The following is a 10,686-nucleotide window of genomic DNA, read 5'->3' on the forward strand; positions in this document are numbered from 1 at the left end:
CTACTCCAGCCCTCTGTACGCTAATGCTTTTACTATCAGTTCACTTAGTTCTCGGCTCTTTACGAGTCGGTTCTCGGTTCAGTGAGTTGTTGACTCCAGAACCGATTGAGTAGGCTACAAAAGCCGTTTCACCTGATTCATTGAAAAGATTCGAATTCGAAAAGATTCGGTCATTCGTTAATGAATCAGACATCGTGATCTCAAATCAGACACTTATGAAGTTCCGTGATGGTGAAGTGCTGTTTAGGATGCAGTAGACACTAGCTTTGGAGACACAGCCTACCTCAGCAGCACTGACAGGTGTAAGATTAACTTTGTTAGGCGCGGGCGCGTCCGTGCGCGACAAATTAAATTAATGGAACAAATTTCCCCCGTAATTAAGATAAAAATTCGTGTCAGCTATAACCTTGCCCAGCGCTAATTATGTACAAATGATTTATCATCTGTTTCGGTCGGAATATTAATCTTCAGTTCGTTGCAAAGCGCGGCTTGTGTTAAGAGATGAGGCTTGATTAACACTGACAGGTCTAGTAACTGCTCTCTCCCTCGCCTCAATTAACAGATAGTGGATGCGCAGGCAAGCAGAACCCTATTCTGAATCTGCAGTGACTAAAATACCCGAGCTTTCAAACACAGCTGCAATACGAACTCCTTGTTATGGACCCGATTCGACTGGACGCCATATTTAATTTTTCGCAAATGAAAACGAGGCGGTGAGGGAGAAGACGTAGCCCACGTTCAATGTCTAATCATTAAACTGACATTCAGGAAAATTGAAAATACATGTTTTTATATGTATGTAAAAATCTGGTGACAAAATACTAGCCTACTCTGGAAAAGGTGTTGTAAAAATTACAGTGCACGCTGGCTCGTTTTTGTCATTGAAAAATCAAATATGGCGTCTCTGAATAGTGCATTGCTGGCGTTGTTAAAACACTCGCTTCTTACTCTGACATTTATGAGGATTTTGTTCTCTAAACATTTAAATCATACTTTTTTGTATAAGTAGTCCATCTCTTCTCCACTGTTTACTCATTAGCCCTGATATTAGGCTAATATTAGCCATTTCAGTGCACGTTTTTCTTACTATCCTATTTTTTTTTTCCTTCTGAAGGCAATTTGCGAGGTTAAGAAATACATCATACCTGTATCATCACAACCGTGCTGATACAGAGTGACAGGACACTAAGCTGCTTTATAGCAATGGATGGGCTTGCAAACTGTATCGTCCATCATGTAAAATGAACAACAAAGTCAGGACATAGTCGGCATTAGCTCATTAGTTTATCCGCTAGGCCGCAGACAACACATGTAAACCCAGTAACCTTGAACAAGCCAAAATGTGTTGCATCAACACTCAGACATTCAGACAATCCTGGTCTATTATGGCTTAATGAGTGAAAATATAGACTTATGTTTCTGATGACTTAAAGGCAGTTGCATAAAGGTATTTTTTCCCAATATTATGTGTATTAAGGTAAGTTTTAGGTCTACAGCAGCCAATAAGAGAGGTTGATGATCAAGCAGGACCAAGGTCTTATAATGGTGGATCAGTCCGAGGTAGGTGCCGAGAGGGAGATTTATTCAGGGGCACTGACATTTGCTCTATATATTGCTGATAACAGTGAAGACCCTGGAAACTGCACACAGCAGCAGATGATGAATGGAGCGTCTGACCGTAATCACTTATCGTTTCAGCCTCTTCTTCTCCTCCTCCTTCTCCTCCTCTATGTGACAGGAGTACCATCTCCGTTTTACCTCTTCCTGACTAAATATTCATTGTCTCTTCAAGATCTCCTTATCTTGGCAGCAATGAATCTCACAACAAGCATTTTGAACCATAATGTCTTGAAGCAGGGATTCGTTTATATCAGGGAGTTGAAAATGATAATACAAATACTGTACTGAAGGATTTCAGGTCAGTGTTTGTAAGGAAAATAATAATGTTACAACTGTGCACATGGTGGACATATTTGATGCTTGTTTTTTTTTTTTGTTTTTTGTTTTTTTTTGACAAATGGCAACTACAAAGTCAATGCAGGATTGGTCATCATGCCAGTGAGAGTTTCTGTTTTTGACCAAAACAAAAGTGATATTGATATTTCTGTTTGTTATTTTATTCTTGCTATTTAATGAATGTGTTTTTATTATTTTACCTTTTTAAAAAGCCATTAAATAAGCAATTAAATATGCTGACTGACACAGCGCAATTATGCGCACAGAAAGCCGCGTCTCTCAGCATGCAATCACGAATTCAGTTCTCTTTCGCGTCTTATTGCGCTTGAATGGTCGAATACATGCGCAATTATGTCAAAATGCCCATCGTGTGCAGAAATCAAGTTTTTTTTTTTTTTTTTGTTGTTGTTAGCTTATGCACTAGCATAGCATACATGTACCAGATTAGCCTGCTAGCTTAGCTTATATTATATTAGGTATGTTTTTTTGCTTGAAAATATAGTTCGCAATTACATGTTTCAAATTAATGTTTGTGTGTACTTAGCATGATAATTTATCAAAACTTATAATAGTAATATTATATACCATACCACATTGTTATTATTGTGTAAAATTAATATTAAATTACTTTTACAGAACATAGTATGTTGTAACAATCCTTATAAAAAAAATATTACATTTTTAGGCATGGTTGTGTTTCCAGTTTGTTTTATTATGCAATACATAGGCATTAATTTTATATTTCAAGCATTGTTTGTGCACTTGATGTAATAAACATCATACAATAGTGAAATATGTTATAGTCAAGACATCATGATAACTTTTTCTCGATTTCTCATGACACCGGTTTTGTCCAACGCTATCTCATGACCAATTCGTACGTATTTTACGAGGTGGCTGATTCTTACGAATTCGTATGACCTCACTCGTACGAATTCATATGATTTGTCTAAACCCCATGGGTAGGTTTAGGGGCGGGGTAAGAGGTAGGTAATTCATACGAATTTGGCAACTCGCAAAATACGTACGATTTAGCAAAAAACGTACGAATTCGAATTAGCCACCTCGTAAAATACGTACAAATTGCCATGAGATCCGGTTGTTTTGTCTCAAGTCAAAGTAAACAGTTGGGTGTAAACCGGATGTGTATCAGTATAATGGATCCATGTGTTTGGTCTTAAAGTGACAGCAGCCTAATAAATCCACTGCTGCTCAAACAAAAGAGAAAATAACTTACTGCTCTTGACTGAATAACTTTTCTTTTAGCTTAAGAAGAATACATTTATATATATTCAAACAGTAAAGTCTTTGCAGTATTTTATTTATACATTTGATTATTACATTTCTATAATTCCACCTTTTAAATAAACCTATTGTACCTGAAAAACTTAATTTGTTTAATTCATATTTTTGTTATATTATATTTGTCCTATTTCTTGTAATTTGCTTCTTTTTTTCTTATTTATAATAACAGAAAATTAGATAAAGTAACACAAAATAACTATATCGTGATATATATTGTTATCGTGAAATAAAATTTCTCATATTGTGAAATAAGAATTTGGTCATATCACCCACCCCTACTGTTAGGGAACACTCATGATCAGGAGGGCAGACCTGCTCCCTGCAGAGGCTGAATAAATCCATTTTTAATGACAGTTGCTTGTAACTAATAATCTTCGCCGCAGCAGGTACGGCGTAGCATATGGTTTGAGAAAGCTATAGGGACGATTGCTTCAGCCACTGGATGGGTTTTAGAGAAGCAGTACAGTTAGCTGGATACAGTCTTTGAGCACAAATACAAGTAATCATGCCATGCAGGCAGCAGTTTGAGGTTGACTGGAAAAGATGCCCCTCCCTCGATAATAACAGACCTCATCCTTTTCATTTTGCTGTATAGGATCACCTGGAAAACAAACCAAATAAAGCTTGCAGTAGATCAAGGCTGCACACACACAATAATCAAGAATATATAAACATACTGATAACTGACGTAAGTTTTGTAAATTGGCTTTAAGGCAACTAAATAAGTATACTGCAGCCTGATTATATTCACAGTTGCATCATTTATATCTGAAATTCTATTTGACCATGGTTAAACCTAATCTGTAATGGCTTGTAAATGTGCTGCCATCTATTCTGTATGTCTCGGCCGTGTGGTTTGGTCTCCAAGAATGTTTGTTCTATCTCAAAGGGATTTTCACACTCCACCAGACACAAAATCTCTATAGATTCTCATTGAAATGGGAACCTGGAGGCTGGTGCTCTTCATTTACCACCACAACCCCCCTTCGCTGCTTTCCCCCATATATACTTTCCCTCATAGTTTGAGGAATAGGAATCTCTTCCAGATGAAATGAAGGAACGACTTGACACAGTTCGCTTTAATGGGGTGACAAAATGAATCACGACTCCTCCAAGTATCCATCACGACCAAAAAGGTGACCACAAATGATCTGTGAACCACTATATATTGATTACCCGTGTACTACAAGTGTCGGATTTAATGTTCAAAAGGGCGCCTTGGACAGCTGCAGCCTTAACTCTTCTTTGATAGATTTTAATGGTGAAATATTGATTTCTGTCTGGTCAAGGTCTACTGGTAGGGGCCAAAGTCATTTGTTGGGCAGAGCTGGACACCCGGTTTGCGAGTCACAATCAATCATGTTGGCACAGTGCGCCGAAAAGGGAAGAAAGGGAAGAAAAAAAAGTCTGTGGAAACGCGCGGACCAAAATACGATTCCCTCTCCGTACTAGTCTCGCGGCGGCACTCCTTTATCGTCGGGGAGATAAAAGGAAATATGAGCGCGATGTCAGTTTATTGAGTGGAGAGGCTCGGGCAAATTGCACATGACGTTGGGTATAGGTGGAGTGGCCCGTGAGTGAAAATGAAGGTGTGGAGAGAAAAAAGGAGAGAGACTATGTTTTATTTAAACATCCTTCGGGAGACTACAGGCTCAGGTAATCTGTTGTGTTACAACTCAGTGCCCCGTTCCCCTCCATCCGCCGCGATAACAGCGAGCGCCTAATAGGAACCCATCAATCACAATAAGCTTCCAATTTCGCCCGGTGTCTCTACACTCTCAGCCACTGTTTAACGTGCTCTAATAACGGTGATAACATACTTCTATAGCCGCAGATAGCGACCCGAGCTCATCCGAGAGGTCATTTACCTCGCGCAGATTAAACCGCGGTGAAGTCAGCATCTCTTTTAACTGGAGAATGTAATATACGAGGGACGAGAAGAGTGACGCAGAAGCCCAAAAAGTGTTGTATAAAAACATAGAGTATCCTTGAGAGAGGGCAAAAGTACACAGATGGAAGCGGGAGATCTGATTGTGATTATGTTGCTTACCTAATGATTTTTGCTCCACTGGTTTGCTCGATTGCACTGGTTGAGGAAAGGCAGTCTATTAGGGTGTCAAGGTAACTGGAATCGTCTTTAGCCCCTCTCTCTCTCTCTCTCTAGTCCTAACCCTGCACGATGAGCCTCGATCCGCGGTGAGAAAGACCTACAAAAAGAGATAAATGCATAGTGGCTGCGGTAGTGGCGTGTAATGAACATGCCACGTTTACCCGCGCGCTAATTAGCGTACAATCTTCATCCATGTGATGTGATGGCGTTAGGTCAGCAAGTGAAAAGGCCTCATATAATACGACATGTTTTTTTGTTTGTTTGTTTTTGTTTTGTTTTAACCGCAAAATGTCCTTAAGCAGATGTTAGTAGGCCTAAGTGAAATGCATTTACTAGCCTATAAATTGTACTTGGCCTATTTTATGTTAAATATGCGTAAATGAGTTGGCGGGTTATGTCCCCCGCCAAATTATTACCCCCCTAGTATTAGTAGGTTTAGGATTAGGCGTGGGGGAGGTTAGGATTAGGCAATCAGGTAGAGACTTTAACGAGGGGGGTCATAATTTGGCAGGGAGTCGAAATTCGGGACAACACCGGTACTTAACACGGTAAAATGAAAAGGTAATTGAGGCACCATTTTGGGTTCTGTTAGACGGTCAAACTGTTAGGCAACCAAAGGACTATTCTCAGTTACAAAACAGAACCTATGTTCTTGCAGGGAAATGTTTTCAGGTGCTCAACATTGAAATTCTTTGAGTGCACCAATGATATTTGAACTTGGAGGTTTTCCAAAGCTTTTCCGCCATTGTGGCAATCTTAGGAAACCCAAATGGTGTCCATCTTTTAATTTTTTACAGTGTATAGAAAGACAGAAAGCTTTCTGGAACTGTATCAGCACTCTTCTGGCACGGGTTCTAAATGAACACTATGATTTATTTTTGTACGTTTCTCTAAATCCCCAGGAGGTGGCGCACAGTCACTTATTTACAATTTTTTCTTCACTTGTGCATCTTCATGAGGACTATAAGGTAACATGCTGCATTCAGCAGACAGTCGTACAGGCATACAGACCGCGTGTGTCTGAGGAGAAACGCATGCATTTGAGCTAATTTTAACTAGGTTTTCTATCAGATTTATGCATGCTTATTTTCTCACTTGACGCAAAAAGATAGACTATTTGTGAAATTAATAGTTTATGTGCATTGATTAACACAGATAAAATTGATAAATAAATGTGTTGACATTAAAATTTGCTATTGATTATAAATGATAAATTGTAGAATGTCAAAAATTATTGTATTTATGAATGGATTTTTAATAGAAAGTGTTTTATTTGCAAAGCTTTAGATGTTCAGATTAAGTTTTAAAATACGCTGAATTTAAGTAGGCTCTAAATTTGCTGACGAGTTACTATGAATAGGTGCTTATATAGTACAAATTTCTGAATTATTAATTCACGGGTATTTAAGTTTGTTTTAGCCTATCAATTTATTAAAATGATATTACAAATTATTTTGTAAGTATTTTTCCCCTATTTTTTTAGCGTATCTTGAAATGTGACAAATGTATTTCTTCAGGCAGGCTGTCATATTTTCTTAGACAAGGATCTTAAAATATATATTTAAAAAAAACAGCGCTTCATTATTACGTAGCAAAAGCAATAAAAATTTAAGCGTCACAATTTTCAAAAGAGGGCGCGTGTAAAACTTTCAAACCAAACCTCAGTTTACACCATCTCGGCCATGTTAAGGTCTAATTATATCTCAGATAGACTGATCAAGCAGAAGAGAAGTGTTTGTGTGGCCTTGCCTCAGGCACACACCGCCCTCTTCAGAGAATTTTACAAATGTCCTCACTTATTCACTTATGCTTAACCGTGTTTGGATTTTCTGCTCGTTTTATTTTCTTTCTTTTTTGGCCTCGTGTCATGCATGGAATGGTGAGTTTGAGATGCGCATTTTTGCTTATATTAGTTTTACCATATTTTTCAAACTAAGCTGTAACTAGTTAACTCATTTATATTACTACAGCATGTTTGTTTAATAGGGTTAGTATTTATTAAACGTGTTATAGCATGCATACTTTTGTAAACAAATAAGATTATGTAAAAGATGTCTATAATATAATAAAAATACATTTAATAATCTTTCCTTAAAATGCATTAAAGTAAATGAGAATAAACACTATCACGGAAATTTAAACATACATCTCTCGTCTCCTTTATTGTTATGCTAATTAATCTGTTTGGCATTTAATTTAGAAATTAATACTATAAAATGAAATCACTGTATGGCATATAAACAGCGCGCTCAGAATACCTCATTAACAGGCGGTGGAAAGATGGACTTCCTATTGCTGTCCTATTTCCATTGTGAACCTTCCTAATGCCATGGACCTGTCAGTCAACGATCTGATCATGACTCATGTTGTCTTACAGAACAATACAAGAGTCATGTTAGGATCTCCCCCGACAGAGGTTTTCAGCTCTAGTTCATGGCAATCTCATTACATATTACAATTTAGCTAGTGATTATGCACCACAAAAAAAGAAAAGAATAAATCTTCATATGTGTTAAATCAGTTCTTAAATAGAACATATATAATTAGAAAATATTGTAATATTAAGACACACTTAAATTAACAATTATTTACAAAGTAAACAGAATTAAGGTGAATTTATTTCTTAAAATATAAGCTATATATTTTATTATGTGTCATTAGATATTCCAAAGTAAATTCTACATTTGCTGTGTTCTCGTATGTAACATAGATCTTGATATCTGTGTTCTGCAGCTTAATAGCATAAAGTTGAAGAAAAAAAAAGTTGTGTCTGCTAAGCGGGTTCTACACATCAGTGTGAGGACTTTGTTTGGCAGAACAATGCTTGCAGTCACACTTGAGGAAGCTGATCGCTGTAGCATGGGTGCACCGGGAGGCCCAGAGCCTCAGAATCACTGGGATATCACACACACAGATGCTGCATAAATACAAGAACACACTCTGGAAAACACCTCAATGCTCACTAGATATTTAGATTTAAAGCTTTATATCAAAACATTTATTTGTAGTAAAAACAGAAAAAGGAATCTAGAACAATTTAATGGTTACAAAATAAAGATCCTTAAAAATAAAGGACTCATGTCCAACTGTAAAATATCACACCAATGAGAATCAAAATTATATTAAGTGTCTTTATTTAAATTAATCATTTGATACACTTATAGTGTAGCCTATATGTTTTTACATTGCACTTGTACACTGCACATTGCACACAATGCTGGGTTGTTGCATGTTTGGGTGAAATATAAACCCAACCGTTAGTTTACATTTTTAAATTAAATTTTTAAGCCCAACGGTTGGGTTTGTCCCTATTTGACCCAAACATGGGTTGAAACAACCCTGCATTTTTTGGAGTGTATTTAAAAAAATACCTGCATGTAATTACAGCTGTAATAAATTTATGTAACATCTATAATTACACAGTTGAGTTTTTACCCTTCTCTTACCCCTTAACCCACCCCTAAACCTAGCTGTACACTCTAAAAATGCTGGGTTAAAAACAACCCAGGTTGGGTTGAAAATGGACAAACCCAGTGATTGGGTTAAATGTTTGCCCAACCTGCTGGTAGTTTTATTTAACTCAACTATTGTTTAAAAATTACTATATTTCTTGCTTAAAATGAACCCAAAATATGTTGGAAATAGTGATTTTTAAACAACAGTTGGGTTAAATAAAACTACCCAGAAGGTTGGGGCAAACATTTAACCCAACCACTGGCTTAAAGCAACCCATTCGCTGGGTTTGTCCATTTTCAACCCAACTTGGGTTGTTTTCAACTCAGCATTTTTTAGAATGTACCACAAAACCTGTCCTTAACCGTATCACTCTAAAAAATGCTGGGTTGTTTCAACTCATGTTTGGGTCAAATATGGACAAACCCAACCACTGCGTTAAAAATGTACACTCTAAAAAATGCTGGGTTAAAAACAACCCAAGTTGGGTTGAAAATGGACAAACCCAGCGAATGGGTTGTTTTAACTCAGAGAATGGGTTATTTTAACCCAGCAGTTGGGTTAAATGTTTGCCCAACCTACTGGGTATAATTGTTGAGTAAAAATTGCTGTATTGCTTGCTTAAAATGAACCCAAAGTACACTCTAAAAATGCTGGGTTAAAAACAACCCAAGTTGGGTTGAAAATGGACAAACCCAGAGAATGGGTTATTTTTAACCCGGCAGTTGGGTTAAATGTTTGCCCAACCTGCTGGGTAGTTTTATTTAACTCAACTATTGTTGAGTAAAAATTACTGTATTGCTCGCTTAAAATGAACCCAAAGTACACTCTAAAAATGCTGGGATAAAAACAACCCAAGTTGGGTTGAAAACGGACAAGCCCAGCAGTTGGGTTAAATGTTTGCCCAACCTGCTGGGTAGTTTTATTTAACTCAACTATTGTTTAAAAATTACTATATTGCTCGCTTAAAATGAACACAAAATTGTGCTGAAACACTTCTGCTGCTATTGAGGTGGATACAGGTATTCTCTAAAAAAAATGCTGGGTTGTTTCAACCCATGTTTGAGTCAAATATGGACAAATCCAGCCGTTGGGTTACATTTTTCAATTACATTTTTAACCCAATATTTGGAAAGGGTTGGAAAACATAGGCTGGAAATTAAAACACATAATTACTAGAAGCAACAATAATAAACATTAATTAATAAGCAATTTAATAAAAATATGGTCAAATATGGACAAACCCAACCATTGGGTTAAAAATGTCATTGAAAAATGTAACCCAATGGCTGGATTTGTCCATATTTGACCCAAACATGGGTTGAATCAACCCAGCATGTTTTCGTATCCACCTCAATAGCAGCAAAAGTGTTTCAACACATTAAGTATACATTGTACCTAAAAATATTTTGTAAGTACATTAAAGACACCTGATATAAAGTGTGACCCAAACTTAATTGCTGAATAATGCTTAATGCTATCTGCAAAGTCCTTGTTATGTTTCGTTATTATTTGCTTAGACGTGTACAGTTATTTATGGCCGATGTCAACATTGCACTCGCGGACCAATATAGCATATTTTATTTTCAAGAAAATCCCCTAATCTTTTCTCCACACTCACGGTGGGATTCTGTGTATTTTGTTGTATATTTTTGGTTACTATTGTAGAGCAGGACAGCTGTGACCAAACTCTATCATATGTGGACCACATCCATCCTAATGGGGTTAGGGAGATGGAAACGGACAGTTAAAAGACAATGGATGGATTCAGCATTTAGTGCAAGCGAAGCATGTGGGATAGTCATTACAGCATGATTTGCAGTGTTGACATCCATATAACCTCTATGATGCTGCAGTCATGG

Source organism: Ctenopharyngodon idella, chromosome 1, assembly GCF_019924925.1.
Source record: "Ctenopharyngodon idella isolate HZGC_01 chromosome 1, HZGC01, whole genome shotgun sequence".
NCBI lineage: Eukaryota > Metazoa > Chordata > Actinopteri > Cypriniformes > Xenocyprididae > Ctenopharyngodon > Ctenopharyngodon idella.